This window comes from Pipistrellus hanaki, assembly GCF_964339955.1.
Source record: "Pipistrellus hanaki genome assembly, chromosome: 1".
NCBI classification, from domain to species: domain Eukaryota; kingdom Metazoa; phylum Chordata; class Mammalia; order Chiroptera; family Vespertilionidae; genus Pipistrellus; species Pipistrellus hanaki.
Genome location: NC_140503.1, coordinates 5,176,295 through 5,194,182, shown reverse-complemented (window position 1 = coordinate 5,194,182; position 17,888 = coordinate 5,176,295).

Sequence of the window (17,888 nt, the reverse complement as noted above, 5' to 3'; positions counted from 1 at the left end):
TGGCCGCGGGAGATGCCAGTCTGCGTTGCCTCTCCAACCGGAAGTCCTGAGTGAGTGATTGCTCTCTGGAGCGGAGGTGTCCGACTGAATGGGAATCATGATTAATGAAAACCCCGCTGATGATTAAAATCACATTTTGGGGTTTGGATAGCGCCCCTGTGACTGCACTGAACTCGGAGAAGGGCTACATCAGATCTGCTTTCCCTGTTCCAGAAACCTGCGGGGACCTTTGCCGGAGCCGGTCTGGGGTGGCTGAGGTCTCTGACCCTTGGAACCCAGTGCAGGAGCTTGGCCCTCTGTGAGGCCGGGTTTGGGGTGAGCTCACAGGGGCGCAGGGTGGCTGGGAGGCCGGGAGGAGGCCTGGGGTGGCGGTGACGGTGCTCGTGCCAAACGCCCCCTGCGCTCCCCCCCTGAATCGGAGTGTGGGGTTCTCCAGGGACCGGTCCTGACGCGGTGAGAGGACCGTGGGCGCGAGTGGGCGGGAACGGCAGGTCATCGGCTCACCCACCTGGCGGCTCGGCGGCACCAGCCCCGGGCTCTGGAAGCCTTCCCGCTCCTCATGCTCCTGAGGCCCGGGCAGGTGGGCGGATGGGCCCCGGCCAGCCCCTCAGGTGCCCACAGGTGTCCGGGGGCATCAGGGTCAGGACGTTTCACCTCCTCCCGCCTCCCTTCTGCTTGCCTACCCCCCACCCCCTCCCTCTTGGGGAGGTGCGCACTCACTGGGTTGGGGACACTCACGTGTCCCGTCTCCGTCCTGTCTAGGGCATGGGCTCTAACGCCCTCCTAGCCCTGGGCCAGCCTTGCCTTTGTGGAGTTTCTAGCCCTGAGCAAGTCCCTTGCCAGCAAGGGAGTCACTGGAAGAGGTGGAGATGCTGGGAAAAGCGAGCTGGGAGGCACCAGCAGACGTGAGGGTTAGAGCAGGGAGCTGAGCAGGAGCATTTTAAGAGGCGAGCACAGCCCGTGCAAAGGGCCTGTGGCAAAAGGGACTGGACGAGGCCGATCTCTACTGAAGACGTGGAGGGTGCCGGGGTCAGAGGGGTGCAGAGGGGTGCCAGAGGAGCTGAATGGGCGAGAGGAAATGACCCAACGCATCCGTCATCCCAGGCCAAAGGGCGTCGACTCACCACCCGCCCACACGCTCTCCCCAAGGGTGAGCCACGCTGCCGCTGGGACGGACTGTGTCAGAGACTCAGAGTGCCGTGGGCGGACCCGGGCAGGAGAGGGGGCAGAGAAGAACGTGACAGAAAGGCAGGAAAGGCCGAGCCTGGTGCCAAGAGAATGTTCGAGGCCTGCAGCCAGGGCAAAGGTCCGCCTGCACCTGACGGGTGTGCGGTGGGGGTGGGGGAGGTGGTCGGGTGGCGCTTGGGAAAGATGCCGTGGGTTTGGCATGACCGATTGGAGGAGAGGAGCAGAGGCAGTCCAGGGGGCGGTGGTCCCAGGGAGACGCGTCTGGCTGAGACAGGCTCTCTCAGGGGTTCAGGTTTGGCTCTTCCGTCTCAGCTCCTTTCCCTATGGGCTTCGAACAGCGCCCACTCACCCGCTCCTCACTGACTCCCTCTCTCCAAACCCCGCTCCTCACTGACTCCCTCTCTCCAAACCCCGATCAGGATGCCCCCTCTCCTTCCCATTCATGAGGGCCGCCCTGGGGTTCGGGCTCACGGCCCAGCGTGGCCTGCGGGGAATCGGGTGGGCGGTGACGGTGGAACCCGCTCTGCGACCTGGAGCGCCCGAGGGGCTGGGGAAGGAAGGAATGCGCCTGAGCGGGTGCCCAGGCCTTATCTGGGTGCAGGAGGCAAGGAAGGGTGCCCCGAGACCCAGGAGCCCCGTGAGCGTGTGGTGTGAGGGGGGTGTTGGGAAGGGACATGGGGGCAGGAGGCGGGGGAGGCGCCCTGCCCAGGTGGGCCCTGTGGAAAGCCTGGGGTCTGGCAGGCAGGAGGCGGGTGCCGGGCAGGACGGGGCCTGGGCCTGCTCCAGGCAGTGGGCGCTCCCTGCAGGTGGCCCTTTGATCTCACACAAATAGCCTATTCAGCATCCGGGACAGGGTGGCTCCTGGCTGCCAGGGTGGGGAGGTGGCCAGGCCTAGGGGATGGTCCCTGGGTTCCAGGGGTTCCGGGCGGGGAGGTTGCTCAGCGACTCCACCTGCACCCCCAGCAGGGAGCTGGGTTCCAGTGGCCTCTGGGAGGGCCGCTAGCCAGGGGCTCCCCGGAGAACCACACCCGCTCCTTTGTCTGCCTCTGCGGGGCCAGGGGCTGGGGTGGGGCCGGGGGCTGGGGCGGGGGCCTGGGATGGGGCAGTGCTCCCTGCATTGGAGGGTGGGGGGCATGGTGCTCCTGTGCACAGATTCGAGGGAGACGGACCCTTTGCGAGGATTGGCCGGCGGAGTGTCCTCTCGCCCTGGAGACCCTCTGCGGGTGAGGGCCATGGACTGGGAGAGGCAAGGCTGGCTGGTGGCTCTGAGCCCTGAGAAGGCTGAGGCCTCCTGCCCTCCACCTGCCACCTAACCAACAGGTGATGCTAATACCACAAGGGAGACTGCACTGAGTGGCCAGGTTATTATGATCTCTGGATGCATAATAATCTGGCCGTTCAGTGTATATCCTAATAAAAGGCTAATATGCAAATTGTCCCCCTGGACCAGGAGTTCCACCAGCAGGCAGGCTGGCCAACCACCCATGTCCCTTCCCCCTCCCATGCTCGAATTCATGCACTGGGTCTCTAATACACACACACACACACACACACACACACACACACACACACTGTGTGTGGCCAGATTACTATGCGTTCAGAGGTCATAATAATCTGGCCACTCAGTGTATACCCTAAAGATGACACTGAAGGTTCACGAACACTGCACACAGAACAGCGTCTTTTTAAACTGTTGGGTTCTTTCTCCTGTTTCACTCCCTTGTTCTGGGTGCCTCTGCTCCGCTGGTGGCCCGAGGAGCACCGGTTTGGGAGGCCGGTGGGACCGGGGGTGACTCTGGAAGGAAGGCCTGCGTGCAGATCGCCAAGGGACGAGAAAGCTTGGTTTGGGGCTAACCAGGTATTTGAGGGGCCGTGTTGAGGGTGAGGTGTGGGCTCACCCAGTCCCGGCCTTGGACTTTTCTGGCTTCACCGGACAAGTCACGTGACCACTCTGAACCTCAGGCTCTTCCTCTGGGCCCTGGGGACCATGCCCCCTGGCAGGGCTGTTGTGGGGACTGGGTGTGCCGATTCACACAGAGCGGCGTGCGCAGGCACAGGAGACGCCCAGGGAACCTTAGGGCCCCGTCTCTTAAGAAAGAGAAGTTGGCTTCGGACGAAACGTCCGTGGACATGCTTTTGTTGTGCTAAGAACAAGCCCAAAGTCACCCAGTTACGTAGAGGTTGTTCTCACTGAGTTCAAAAATGCAGGAGACGAATTCAGCCCGTGTTCTTCCTCTCAGCGGCACCCAGGTGGTCTTCTTTGAAAACGCCAGCACAGCCGTTTGCCTTTTCCAACGGGTCTTATCCATCTACTCAGTCCTCCAGTTTTCTGTAAGCAAGCAGGGAGCACCTCCTATGGGTGAGTCTGGCGCTGCTCCAGGGATGCTGGGAAGAGAAGAGAGGAGGCTGGAGGCTGTGGCAAAGGGCAGCTCAGGTCCCATCGGTCCTGTAACTCACCAGCTGTGACCTTGGGCGAGTCGTTTCAATGCTGCAGCCCTCTCAGGTTCGGTTCTCACTGGTGTGATCAGGATGATGGTCTTTCCCCTGCAGGGCGGCTTGGGAGGATTAAAGTTAATGCATGGACAGTTACCCCGAGTGTGATTGTCCTGCAGATCTGGCCTGGGTCCCCAGCCAGCCAGTGATGGCCAGGGACTCTCACGAGTCCCTCCTCCTGACGGACCCGCTGGCCACACGACCCAGTGGCCTCTTTCCCGCGCCCACCGTCTGGTGGAGGTGGGCCCACATGCCGGGTGGGGTCCCGGGGCTGGACTTGGGTCACAGAGCGTTCACCTGGGGCGCGGGATGGTGGGGCCCATGCCAGCTGGAGGGCCGGGTGGGGAGACTGAGCCCAGCTTGGAAATCAAGAACATGGGGGTCAAGTCTCCAGTGCGCCCCCGACTGCCCGCCCCCTGTCCTGCTCCTCACAGGCAGGCCTGGCTGCTGCTCCCAGGCCTCTCAGAGCCTGAACTTTGGCCTCAGGCAGTTGGACAGTTTCGCAGCCACCTCCCAGAATTTTGTAATCCGTGACTCTTGCCGGCCAGTTCCTTCCTGCCAACGTCCACTCCCACCCACAGGAAAAATCCCTGCCGTGGACAGCACCGGCCCGGCCAGGCAGTTCCCAGAACGGCCGCGATGGCCCAACCGCCCGGCCCGAGGCTGCAGGGCGGGCGGCCGTGGGAGCCGCGGGGAAGCGGGAAGCTCACGCCCTCGCCTCTCCCCAGCGGCCCCTCCAGACCAGCCGAGCCGGAAACACCGAGGCTGGCAGGTCCTCCTAGCACCGGGGAGCCAGGGCTTTCTAGAAAGTGAGAGCCAGGGCCTGGGTCAGCCCGGCCGTCCATCATTCCGGCTCAGCGCTAGCTCACCTGGGCGTGCTCTGTTTTGAGAGCAGCGGCGTCCCTGCCAGCTGAGTCACACGGGGATGCCAGCCAGAGGGCGACCGGTCAGCATCACAGGGTGACACCCTCTTGGGGAAGGCGGGGGAGGGCACCTTCTCCCTGGGCACACTGGGCTCGGCCCCCTTCCCGTTCTACAAATGGACACCCCAGGTGTGGGGTGGGGCGTCTAGCACCTCCCTCCCTCTGGCCTCATGCAGGAGGGCAATGGGCCCAACACCGAACAGGGACGCCCCAGGGCACCCCACGGCCCTGGCCCAGCCAGGACTTGCCCATCTGCCTTTGGGCTTACAGCCCGGCGAGCCGCTCTCACAAAGCAGCTGCTCTTCCCTGCGCCCGCGGGACCCATGTGGCCGATGGGCACTGAGAGCATGGGTGACGACACGGGACATGGGCGTGGAGGTGGGGGCAGGAAGAGAGTGGAGAGCTGACCATGCCCTCTCGCCCATTGAGGGGAGGCATCCGGGTCCTTGGCAAAGCTGGGAGAGGAGCAGCGACCCAGCACCGCTGAGCGGGATGCAGGGCTGAGTTGAGCGGGATGCGGATGGACCGGGTGGTGCCACCGTGGGCAGTGGGTGTTTTGCTGGAGAGTCGGAGCCTGGGTTTGAACACTGCCTCTCGCTTCTATGTGGCCCGTGAGGATCACATGAGGGCTGAGCATGCGCTGGCACAAGTAAGCACTCGAGTTCGATTGTGTTATCAATCCTGCTATTAGGCTCAGAAGTGCCCTCTCTCCTTGGTGACCTTGGCAAATCCCTTAAAGTCTCCCTCCTGATCCTCGGTTTCCTCGTGCGCTGGCACCTAGGGCTGCTCGGCCAGCTCAGACTGCCAGTTTATTTCCGTTCCCTGGACAGGTTGTCAGAGTTCAAACATCAGGCAGGGGTCTGGATGCTGACGAGGCAGGTGGGACCTGGCACGGGGGCTCAGCCCCAGGAATCCTGGCCTTTCGCAGCCTCTCCCGGGCCTCTCTGGGGCTGCTGGGCAGACACCAAATGTCCCTCCTGCCTCCCCTCTGGGCATTGCAACACGGGCCCAGCGAAGGATGGGCTGTCCTCGGACAACGCCTCAGCCGTGGGAACGTGCGGAGCCCCGCCCGGCAGTGCCCTGCAGCCGGCGGTGAGGCAGGGGCCTCGGGGGAGGCCTGGCTCTGCAGGCAGCCGGCCCCCTGGCGGAGCGTCCTGTCCTTCCGGAGACTCACCCGGAGATCTCCGAGTGCCCTCCGTGTGCCCGGGGGTCGGGGGGCTGCCCTTGCTTTGAGTGACAGGGGAGGCTCCTCTGGGGCTGCTTGGCCCCCTGAGCTCGCTGGGCGGCACGGACCCAGCTTCTGTTCCTTGCGCTTCATTGGCTGAAGGGTTCCCACCCGCGAAAGGAAGTGACTAGACTGGGGTCTCTACCACCATGTCCGGTGGGAACTCCTCTAAGCTGGGTTCTTAGCTCCTTATCGGCTCAGAGCCCCGTGCAGAGTGGGTTCCCAGGAGCTGGGACATGGGGACGTGAACGAATGAACACATGAATGAATGAATGGGTGATCAAAACACAACTTCTTTCTTTCTTTCTTTTTTTTTTTTTTGTTAATCCTCACCCAAGGATATTTCTCCATTGATTTTTAATTATTTATTTTTAAGAAAGAGGGGAAGCGGAGAAAAGGGGCGACATGGAGAGAGAAACATACCTGTGAGAGAGACCCATCAAACGGTTGCCTCCTGCGGGCACCACAACCCGGGCCAGGGATCGAGCCTGCCCCCAGGTCCATGTCATGTCCTTGACTGGAATCGATCCTGGGACCTTCAGTTCTCTGGGCAACGCCCTAGCCACTGAGCCACACCAGGGAGGACTCAGCTTCTTTCCGTCCCACAGATGGCGTGGCAGCGGGATCCGCTCCGAGCAGAATTCCCGGCCCACGCCAGGGGGCTGCCCGGCTCAGGTACGGAGACGCTCTGCTCAGGTCGGCAGAACAAACCCGTTAAAGTTTGTGTACTTAGCATGTTGCACTCCAAACACTGAAGGCGGAAAGGGAATGGTTTGAAAGGAGACCCGTCTTGTGGTCTGATGTTGCTGTGAGAGTTTTCTGGAGGCAGAGCTGGTCGTGGCGGCCGGAGCTCTTGTGCAAAGACCAGTGACTGAAGTGATGCCACCTCCCCTGGAATGCCCTCCTCTGCCGAGCGAGGAGCGGGTGCTCGGCAGCCCTGGTTAATCACGGCCCTGAGAGCGGCGATGGGCAAACGGGTGTGCTTAGTCCTGACTAAGGCTGACTCAGCTCGGGGCACCGGCTTTCCGTGGCCGTGGGCTGGGCTCCTGCTTCCTGGAAACGCCCGAGCTGCTGGCCGAGTCCCGCGTCCTTCGATGGGCCAGGGAGCAGGACCATCTGCCGGGAGGTCCTGCCAAGCTCCAGGACGCTGAGTGAGTGGAGGTGCTCTCTTGAAAGCTGCAGAGCTGGGATTTGAACCCAGCACCTCCTGACCTGGAACTTCCTATTTTCCCCTCTGCTCTATGCAGGCCTCCCCCCGGCCACCGTGGGGCTCAGTGAGGCTGTCCTGGGCACTGCCTGGGGGCATGAAGTCACTCTCGCCTTTGGAGCTGAGCCCACCCTACTCAGGACAGAGGGGTTTCCTGGGCCCATCTGCAGGGCTTCGGGACGGCCACGGGGTCAGATCTGGGAGACTTGCTGGGTGGGGGAGATACGGTGTCATACATTCTGGCGTGCTTCCGGTCTGACGGTGGGTCGTTCCTCCCTGCTTCTGTGGCCATCTGGCTGGCACTGCCTCTCCCCAACCTGTTGCCCTGTGCTGGCTGCCCCGGCCGCCCGGCCCGGCGGGCAGTGCAGACGCTCAGCTGTGAACAGTGAGTCTGACTTGGCCTAACTCCGCGGCTCTCAGACTTTTCTGACCCCGGAGAGCCTTGCTGGTCTTTCCTTCCGCGTTGCCTCCTCTTCTCTCCTGTTCCCTTCCTTTCTTTGCTTTCGGCCTCTCTCCGATCTCTGTCTCCCATGGTGTCTGGCTGCCCCCTCTGCCTGTGCTTTCCCCTCACCCCCCATTCCCCTTCCTCTCTCCCGCAATAGGAGCAGCGAAGTTCAGACTCTGGGAAACAGGCCTCTGAGAGGATGAGGGGCCCTCTCTCAGGTCCACTCTGAAGGCACATGGGGCAGGGGCTGCTTTGGGCCTGGTGCTGGGTGGGGCTGTCCCCGTCCCTCATGGCCACCGGCACAGGGGGCATGTCATTGTCCCGGGTCACCAGCGAGCACACAGAGGCTCTGAAAGCCCACGGAGGGCGGGGAGTGCACATATGTGGATGCTGGTGGGCCGCATCCCCTGGTGCCCAGCACCCCCCGACCCCGCGCCTCTCATGTGACCATAGACACTTTATTGATTGATTGGTTTATTTACTTTTGTGCTTATTTATTGAATCCTCACTGGAGAACATGCCTGTTTATTGACTCTATAGACAGAGAAAGGGAGAGAGAGAGAAACATTGATGGAAGAGGGAAGCATCCATCAGTTGGCTCCCCATGTGCCCACAAGCGAGGTGTGTGTCCTGACGGGGATTCGAACTGCAACATTTGGGTGCACAGGACGAAGCTCCAACCACCGGGTCACCCGGCCAGGACACTGTGGACACTGTCAGTGTGTAAGGCTGGACATCAGGGCAGCTGGTGTGGTCCTTTGACATCTCGCTGGACCAGGCGGCAGCGGCAGCTCCCTGGGGGCAGAGCTCCACCCTGCTGCGTGAGGACAGGGAGAGGAGGGCCCACCACCCCCTCCGCACAGGTGAGCCGATGACGAGAACCGTAAGTCCAGCGTGGCCTCTGGGTCTTGTCCTCGGGTCAGAGCTTTTCCCAGCGGTCAGAGAGACAGACGGCCCCCTGACACAGTGGCCATGGCGACGCTTTTTAAAAGATTTGAAGTCAAGGGCAATTTCAGCTCCTTCGAGATACCTGAGTGGACTCGGAGGCTGAGGGGGGATGCTTGAGCCGAGGTTCCTGCTGCTCACGCTCCCCGGCTCTCAGCCCTGCTGCTTCCACGAAACCTCTCTCCCCGGGTCTGAAGGATCTCTTACCTGAGCAGTGACGAGGCACTTCTGGATGGGCAGCAGAGCTGAGACTGTCTTCTGTCTGCTCCTCTCCTTCGCTTCTCCCCTCCCCCGGCCTCAGTGAGCAGGGGGAGGGCTGTCTGGCACAGGGTGCTGCTGTGGGTGGTCCCAAAGCTGAGAGCATTTTCTCCCTGCAACTCTGGCTCTGGGCTCTGGGCTGCGACTTAAGTGGGAAAATCTTCCTTGCAGATTTCAAAGCCTTGGAGATTCAACTGTTGATGGTGAATTAAAAAGAAAGAAAAAAAAAATGAGGCAAAATATCCCAAAGGCAGTGTTTGGGCAGGGCCCTGGGCCCCCACCCCCCTCCTGGCGTCAGATTCCAGGGTCTCAGGCTCCGGGGATCGGCAGCGCCTGCTCCGGCGGGCAGGAGGAACAGAGGGCTCGTTCTGCCCTCCTGTGTGCCCGCAGACCCGCCACTCTGGGCCGTAATAACCAGGATGATGGTAGCCAGCCCATAGGGGCACTGCTGGAAACTGGAGTCATGCTTTGTGGGTACTGGCTGCTTTGATGGTCACGATCTGACTCCACAGGAGAGGGTTTGAAGCACAGAGATGCTAAGCCACCTGATGGAGGTCACACAGCTCGTGGCGATGGAGGCGGGAACCCAACCTCCACAGGGACTCCAGGTCTGTGCTGCTGTCCATTGTTTTCAGACTGCAAATCCCCTCCTAGGGGTCGGTGCCCCAGACTGTGGTAGCTGCTGGGGGTAGGGGAGGTTGGCGGGATGGGGGGGGGGCGGGCACATCCAGACCTCAACTCTAACCCCAGCATGAGCCCCATTCTCCCCCTCTGCCTCCAGACCAGGGATGGGAGGGGGTGGATATGTCACGTGACAATGGGCATACCCTCTGCCCTGGGGAGGTGAGAGCACGGGGCACCCAGGGAGCGGTTCTCAGGATCCATCGGAACTGGGTCAGGGAGGAAGGTGGTAGTTGCCGTTGCTGTTGTCGCCTTTTCTCCACGAGAAGCTCTCGTCCCTGGTGTCAGAATCGGTGGAATGCTAAGAACCCCGAAACACCAATCAGAAAGGATGTGTGCGCCCCTGTGTTCATGGCAGCGCAATTCACAATAGCCAAGATCTGGAAACAGCCCAAGTGCCCCTCAGTAGATGAGTGGATAAAAAAGCTGTGGCACATTATGCCGTGGAACACTATGCAGCTTTGAAGAGGAAGGATCTCTTAGAGACAGCATGGAGAGACCTGGAGAGTATCACGCTAAGTGAAACAAGCCAGCCAGAGAAAGACAAGTACCACATGATCGCACTCTTAGGTGGAATCCAATGAACAAATTAAACTGATGAACAGAATAGATCCAGAGACACGGAAGCATGGAACAGAGTGCAAGATCTTGGAGGCAAGGGGGGAGGGGGGGAGTAATCAACCAAAGACCTTGTGTGCATGGATGCCTGGCCCATGGACATGGACAATAGTGGGATGAAGGCTCGGGGTGGGGGACGTGGACGGGCTGGAGGGAGTCAATGGGGGAAGAGGAGGCACATATGTAATGCTTTCAACAATAAAGATTAAACAATAAGAATCAGTGGGACTTAGTTCAGTTCCCTGCACAACATACTTGCTGTGGCCTTTGCTCCACAAGGGGGGCTCTTTCTTTCTTTCTTTCTTTCTTTCTTTCTTTCTTTCTTTCTTTCTTTCTTCCTTCCTTCCTTCCTTCCTTCCTTCCTTCCTTCCTTCCTTCCTTCCTTTCTTCTCTCTTTCTTTCTTTCTTTCTTTTCTTTCTTTTTTTTTTTTTAAATAAATCTTTGTTGTTCATATTATTACAAATGTTCCTCATTCTCCCCCCACCCCCTATTAAGGGGGGCACTTTCAATTCACCTTTGGTTCCCTGAGCTGCAATGTCACCCCACCAGGAGCCGAGAGTGGGTGGGCAGGTCTGTGGAACCCAGAGGTACTATGACAATTGGGTGCGGGCGCTGGGCCTGAGTGTGGGCAAAAGCCAATGGAACTGTCCGGGCAGTCGTCTTCCTGGTTGGCGTGTCTCCTCACATCCACAGACTTTTCTTATTCCATTTTATTTCCCTCTTCTGGAAGCTTCTCCTTCCCACAGTCCCATGGCGTGGGCGCTGAGTCCCATCCCCTGAGGATGAGGCGGAGACTGAGCGGCCCAGGGTCACCTGGAGTCCCGTGTGTGAAACCCGGGTCTGCATCTCTCTCTAGGTTTGCCAGTGGTCCCCCCATTGCTGCTTCGTGCTCCTTAAGCACGTGGCCACTCCCCCTTGCCTATTTCCTATCTTTTTTTTTTTTTTTTTTTAATATATTTTATTGATTTTTTACAGAGAGGAAGAGAGAGGGACAGAGAGTTAGAAACATCGATGAGAGAGAATCATCGATCAGCCGCCTCTTGCACATCCCCTACTGGGGGATGTGCCCGCAACCAAGGTACATGCCCTTGACTGGAATCGAACCTGGGACCCTTCAGTCCGCAGGCCGACGCTCTATCCACTGAGCCAAACCGGTTCTGGCTCCTATCTTTTTTTTTTTTTTTTCTTTAATATAGTTGTATTGATTTCAGAGAGGCAGGGAGAGGGAGAGAGAGAGAGAAACATCGATGATGAGAGGGAATCACTGATCGGCTGCCTTCTGCATGCTCCACATTGGGGATTGAGCCCACAACCCAGGCATGTGCCCAGACTGCAAAATGAACTGTGACCTCCTGGTTCATAGGTCGGCGCTCCATCCCTGAGCCAGGCCTGCTCGGCGATGGCAGCCAGGGCGGCGCGGACTGCCCGGTCTGCTTGGCCGTGGGTGGAGGGTGCTGAGTTTGGGACTGAACACAGCTGCCCTCTTTGGAGGAGAAGTTCGGCTGCCTCCTGGCTGCCGGGGGAGGAGAAGGGAGTCTGTAAAGGCCCCTCGTCCCCTTGGCCTCCACAGCGTGGCCTCCAACAGTCTGATGATTTAAGAGTCCACGGATTAAAACCATGTGCTCTGCGTTCCCCCTGAATTCAAATGCATGTTGAACTTAGAGGGAGATTGAAAGCAAGTCAGGGGAACAGCCCGGGCTCTGCTCCATGCCCTGACTTTGAAGAATGGGCGCGAGGGCAGTGCAGTCCTGGTGCCACAGGGGCAGAAAGGACCCCCAGGGGGCGGGGGAAAGGGGGGTGTCCCGCTCTCCCAGGACGGAGGTCTGAGGAGACACAGAAAGCTTCCATTTTTTTCCTCTCCTGAGACCCCCCTTCCATTCTCCTTTTGCACAAAGTACATCCACATGTGGCCAGCGGGCATGTACGGGGCATCTACCCCGTGCCAATGTTGCTGGTGCAGTCAGTGCTGTTGTCTGGGTCCTTCTGCACTGCCCAGCAGAGCTCACTGCCCGGCCCCTTCAGCTCTGCCCGGGCTGGCCCCACTGCGTGCCTTCTCCGACCTTCGCCCTCCAGCGCTCAGCACGCCCCCGCAGGATCACTCCGGTGCGGTGTCCAGAACCCACGTCCACGGACTCACAGGGAGCACCTCCTCCAGGTCCCGGCTGGTGATGAGATCAGAATGGCTCCCTCGGAGACTAGGCCGGCCTTGGGGGGCAGGGAGGAGGGGGAGGGGGAACAGAGTGCTCCTCTGCTGAGCTCCTCCGCTGTGTTTGGAGAGCCTTGTCCCCGGAGAGCCTTGCTAAGCAGGCAGCACGCGGTCTCCTCTTTCATGTGGTTGGCAGCCAGAGCCCACACAGATCTGCACGGGGTTCGAGGGCCAAGCGTCGTGGAGTTTCTTGGGGAACCACGCCCGGGAACGAGGCCTGTCCAGGGCTCCCGCCAGTCAAAGCACAGGGCTTCCCATCTCTCCACTGAACAAACTCCCCACAGGAGTCCTCCCGGACGGCAGGCTTGGCCCATGTGGCTCGGGCTGGCGGGGGATCCAGCTGGGATTCTGGGCAAAGACGCAGGAGCTGACATGGGGGGTAGGGAGGGGGACTACCGTGGGCCGGCCTCCTGGGCGACAGGGAAGTAGGTAATCCCACGAAGCCCTCCGCCAGCCCGGGAATCAGCCTGGTTGGTCCAGGCTGCTCGCATGAGGACCTGGAGGCTCCGGGACCGTGGAGACGGGCCAGGACCCCGGCTGCTGATGGGGAATGAATTCTGGGCGGCTGGCCCGCAGCTCCCGCACCTTCCCCACTCCTGCCGTCCCCCCCACAGCCCCACAAGGTCAATGTTTGTGTAAGGCCCGTGTTTTTGTCGGTGATATAAAGAACACATGTGCTTTCCCTTACGGGAGAGCTGGAACAGTTAGAGACGCACCAGGAAAATTGAAATCACCTGTACGCCCGCCACCCGGAGACACACACGCGGGGATGTTTTGTTTACGCTCCCCCGCTGTTTAGACAGATAAGTAGACGGATCCGAGCGGAGCGCGACCCCACAGAGGCGCTCGGCGGTGGAGAGCAAGGTTTCACATGCAGAACTCAGAAAACACCGCCGAGCCTGCTGAAAGGGCTTGTTTCTCCACTTAACATCTACGAGGCAGTGATTAACCCCATTTTATTCCTTCTCCTTTTCTTCTTTAATCCTCACCAAGGATATTTCCCCACTGCTTTTCCCAGAGAGAGAGTGGAAGGGAGGGAGAGAGAGAGGCAGGGGGGAGATAGAGACAGACAGAGAGAGAGACATCAGTGTGAGAGAGGCACATCAGTGGTTGCCTCCTGCATGCACCTGATGGTGGAGGTACTTGCCCTTGACCAGTAACCAAACCTGTGACCCTTTTTCTTTTCTTTCCTTTTATTTCATATATATATATATATCTATATATATATCTATATATCTATATCTATATATCTATATATCTATATCTATATCTATATCTATATCTATATCTATATATCTATATCTATATCTATATCTATATCTATATCTATATATATATATATATATATATATATAATATTTGATTTTTGAGAGGAAGGGAGAGGGAGAGACAGAAAGAGTGACAATGAGAGAATCACTTTCAGCTGTGTCCTCCACCCTCTCTGACCACCCCCCCCCCCCCGCCCCTCACTACTGGTAATCGAACCTGAAATCTGGGCATGTGCCTGACCCTGAGTCAGACCCTGACCTCCTGGTACATAGGTTGATGCTCAACCACTGAGCCACGCTGGCCAGGGCTTAACCCCATTTTCAGGTGAGACATTGGAAGCTCAGGGAGTGAAAGGTCTCGTCTCCACAGATCGGACCCACCTTCCTTCCCATCCCCTTCGGTTCCTTCCCTCTGGGTCCCCATATCCAGGTGCATCTGGGACATAAGTCAAGGAGGCCATTTGCATTTGCCATGGGATGGCTCGGGGCCAAACTTAAAGTCCTGACTCCATGATTTACTAGCCGTATGGTTTAGGCAACTCCGCTTTCGGTCTCTCCGATCTGCAAAATGGGCACATTTTGATTCAGAGTTCTCATGCCTCTGACGGTGTTTGGGCGGTGCTGGGAGGACCATCCCTCTAGCTCGGGGGCATGTAGAGCGTGGATTTGGGTTGTGAAAGCCATTCTTGCCACATTTTACTGTGAAAGCTCGGGAACATCAGGTGACCTACCTCTCAGTTTTCACAAGAGGACGGTGATATCTGCCTCATGGAATTGTTATCCTATCTAATGAAGATGGAATATGCTAATTGGCCACCACACCCTCACAAAGATGGAGGCACCCACAGCCAATAAGGAGGGAATATGCTAATTGGTTGCTATGCCCTCAAAGATGATGCGTCCACAGCCACAAGATGGCAGCTCCTAGTTCCCTCAGCCCTGCTGGGATAGCAGGCACACCTGCCTCCAGAGTTCCCAAGTCCCCTCAGCCCCCCAACTGCCCAGCTGCCCAGGGCCTCCCGAGGCTCAGGTAACCAGAGCTGGCCTAGGCTTGCACTGCTGGCAGTGGCAGCAGCAGAGGTGTGATGAGGCATTGACTTCCCCTGATTGTGGGGTCGCCTCTTGTCCCTGAGGGCTCCCAGACTTGAGAGGGTGGCAGGCCGGGCTGAGGGACCCCCCCCCCCTCCAGTGCATGAATTTTCATGCACTGGGCCTCTAGTTAATAATAATAATACTAGGAGGTATTTTCTGAGTACTTTCTAGGTGTCATGGGGGTGTTGAAGTGTTTCCACATATTCATTAATTTACCGTTCCTGGCATCTCTATGAGTTTGAAGAATGATTATTATTCCGGTTTTACAGATGAGGAAACAGAGTCAAGAAAGGGAGGCTTGAGGTTGTGCAGATAGGAAAAGGATCCCAGGTGCGCAGAAGAGACCCTTGGACAATGGAAACGCTTTTTCTGTGCAGGACTCCAGCCAGGCTTCTGGTTAAACCAAGCTGGTTTAGGGCTTTTTCTTTTTTTCTTTTTTTTTCCCTTTCTATCTCTGTCACATCCCTCAAAATGTATCACAGCCAACAAAAATGAATCAGCTGTGTGCTTCCCTAAAAGCAAGTAAAAGTGACAATTCCAAACCCTAGAAGTTAAGGCAGAGCTTCACGTGCAATGCAAATCGACAGGCATGGGCCAGAGCTGGGTCCCACCTTCTGGAGCCATGAGCAGGACACGCTTCCCTCAGAGCGACTGACACAGGTTAGAGGCATCACCCATGGCCCAGGGGTCATTACGAAGTCGCCTCCAGCGTGGGCAGGCAGTGACCCTGGAAACACTCCATTTGACGGGTGACGGGTGGTGGAGGTAGAGGAGACTGTGAAACCTGAGTGCTGTTTTGGTAGCCTGGGTGAGGGTGGGGGGAGGAGAGTGCCAGATAGACAATAATGAGAGGAGGACGGAAAGGCAGGAAATGCCACCAAATGCAGAGCCTAAAGCCCCTCCCGAATGCTGGACCAGATCCACAGGAACCTCGGAGGAAAGGACATCACAGGTAAGCACAGAGGGGCTCCGGCCCGCAGCTGGTCCACACTGCAATGTCCCAATTCATCCTTCCTCCGTCTCCCCCAAGTCAACGCATGGCCACCTCCATTCAATAGAAGACGCTGCACAGAAGAACCAGTCCATGCCCCATTACACTATACAGACAGAATAGCCATCAAGACCCAGGGGAAAAGACTCCCTCAGCAAAAGGCAGATACAACATAGATTGCTCAAGGAAATAGCGGGGACATTTATACAAAATACTTCTCTATATTGGGGAAAACATTATAGAAAACATGGTCTTTTTAAAGAGGGAGCAGAGAGAAGAAATGATGCATTGGGACATGCCACCGAGCCAGAGCAGAGGGGTCCCTGGATCTCCCTCAGCAGGCCCGCCGGGACACCCCCCGGAGGCTCACACGCCACGGCAGCCCCTCGGCGTGGCTTTGCGTGGGAGAGGAAGCCTGGCTCGCTTCCTCTGGACCCTGGCTCTCAGGCAATACTTTCCCCCGAGACCCGAACGGCCAAAGACGAAGAAATGACAACGAACGCTGTCCCTTGGAAAGTTTTGTGTTGAATGATGCAAATTAGAGAAACGGTCTCCCCTTTTCACGGGCCCATGGAACACAGCCCCTCCCCATGTCAGAGCATCACTCCCATGGTCATCGCCATAGCAACCGTCAGAGACACGAGGGTGGTGGCAGATCCTTTTTAAAATGCAAAGTGTTGGACGCCAGAAGTCCTGAGACATGGGACAAGGGCTCTCCTCTGAGCAGGTACAAAGCATATTTCCCACAATGACGATCCGATCCAGTTTCCCGGCCTTGCAAACAAGGACCGTTGACCCACCCAGTGAGCCAAAGAAACAGGAAAATACACGCGCCCGGCCCGGCATCCTCACGCAGACAAAGCGGGGGCCGAGAGCCGTTTCCGCAGTGAAGGGATGGACTGCGGCGAGGCAGGCCGCCGGTCCTGCATGAATGCGGAAGGGCCTCTGATCGGATTGCGATCTGGTTGTGTTCACAAATAGGCAGCCAGAGGCTTTTAATTTCGGGGCGACGTCGTCATTCGCAGGCCTGCCCCCCACCACGGCTCCTCTGCCACCGGGGACACGGTGTGCGCCGGGGCTTTCAGTGAGATACGGCCCCTCTCCGCTAATGCAATAACGGCCCCATCCCACCGGCTCCCCTGGCCGGGTGGGGGGTGGGGGGCGTGCGTTTATGACCATCTCATCTGAATGATCCTAAGAGATGAAAGATGTAAATAATAAGATGTCGGGAGGCCGGCTGGAATTTGAATGCATTGGAACCTGCCACCAACGCGGGCGGGCGGACCCGGTTAAACCGCCCGAGACGGGCCATGTCTCGCCTCCTCGCTGTTTATTTTTTCTCTGGAGCCCCGCGTTCAATACATATACCCAACAAACAATTAAAAACTTCCCTGCCAAAACCAGTTTGGCTCAGTGGATAGAGCGTCGGTCTGCAGACTGAAAGGTCCCAAGTTCCATTCTGGTCAAGGGCATGTACCTTGGTTGCGGGCACATCCCCAGTAGAGGGTGTGCAGGAGGCAGCTGATTGATGATTCTCTCTCATCGATGTTTCTAGCTCTCTATCCCTCTCCCTTCCTCTCTGTGAAAAATCAATAAAATATATTTTTAAAAAATAAAAAAATAACCCCTCCCCCCCAAATGATTCTAGAAGAATCCGCAGAGAGCCTGGCTGGCCCAGCCCTGGCAGGGAGTCTGATCGAATTCTCTATTGTGCCGCGGGGGCGGGACGCCCCAATGCACGGGTGCCTTAAGTTCGAGCACCCGTGAGAAAGGTCAATTACGGCTAAAAATGGGAAATGTTCTAACAGATAAATGCCCTTCCCACGTGGGCGCTGCCTTTTCAAACCACGTCCCCGGTGTGGCGGGCTGCTAGTCTACGTCTTCTTGTAGTCCGTGGATTGATGTGTCCCCACCCACTCCCCACCCCAGGGCCCTTCTCTCTCCTCTGGGAAGACCCTCTGCCAGTGGCCAGCTTGGCTACAGTGGCTCTAACCCTGGCCAGAGAAGAGATGTCCTGGGGTTGGATGAAGGCATCTGGAAGTTTCTCAGAGACGGAAGAGCAAAGACAGAGGAAGACACGAGAGGGTACTGTAAGGTTTGAGGTGCAGGAAACTGACCACCAAGACATATTAAAGGAAGGTTTATTCCCCAGTAATGAGCAGGACTCGTTACAGAGGTAGAGAAATCAGAATTAAAGGAGTGGGGAGAGGAGAAAGGACCCAGCTGGGCTGACTCCACAGATGGAGATGGAGAGAGCAGCACGTGGAGGGTCAGGGGAGCCTTTTGAGGGGAGGAACAGGAAAGGGTTGGACCCAGGGTGGAACAGGAAGGGGTGGGCTCCGGGGCA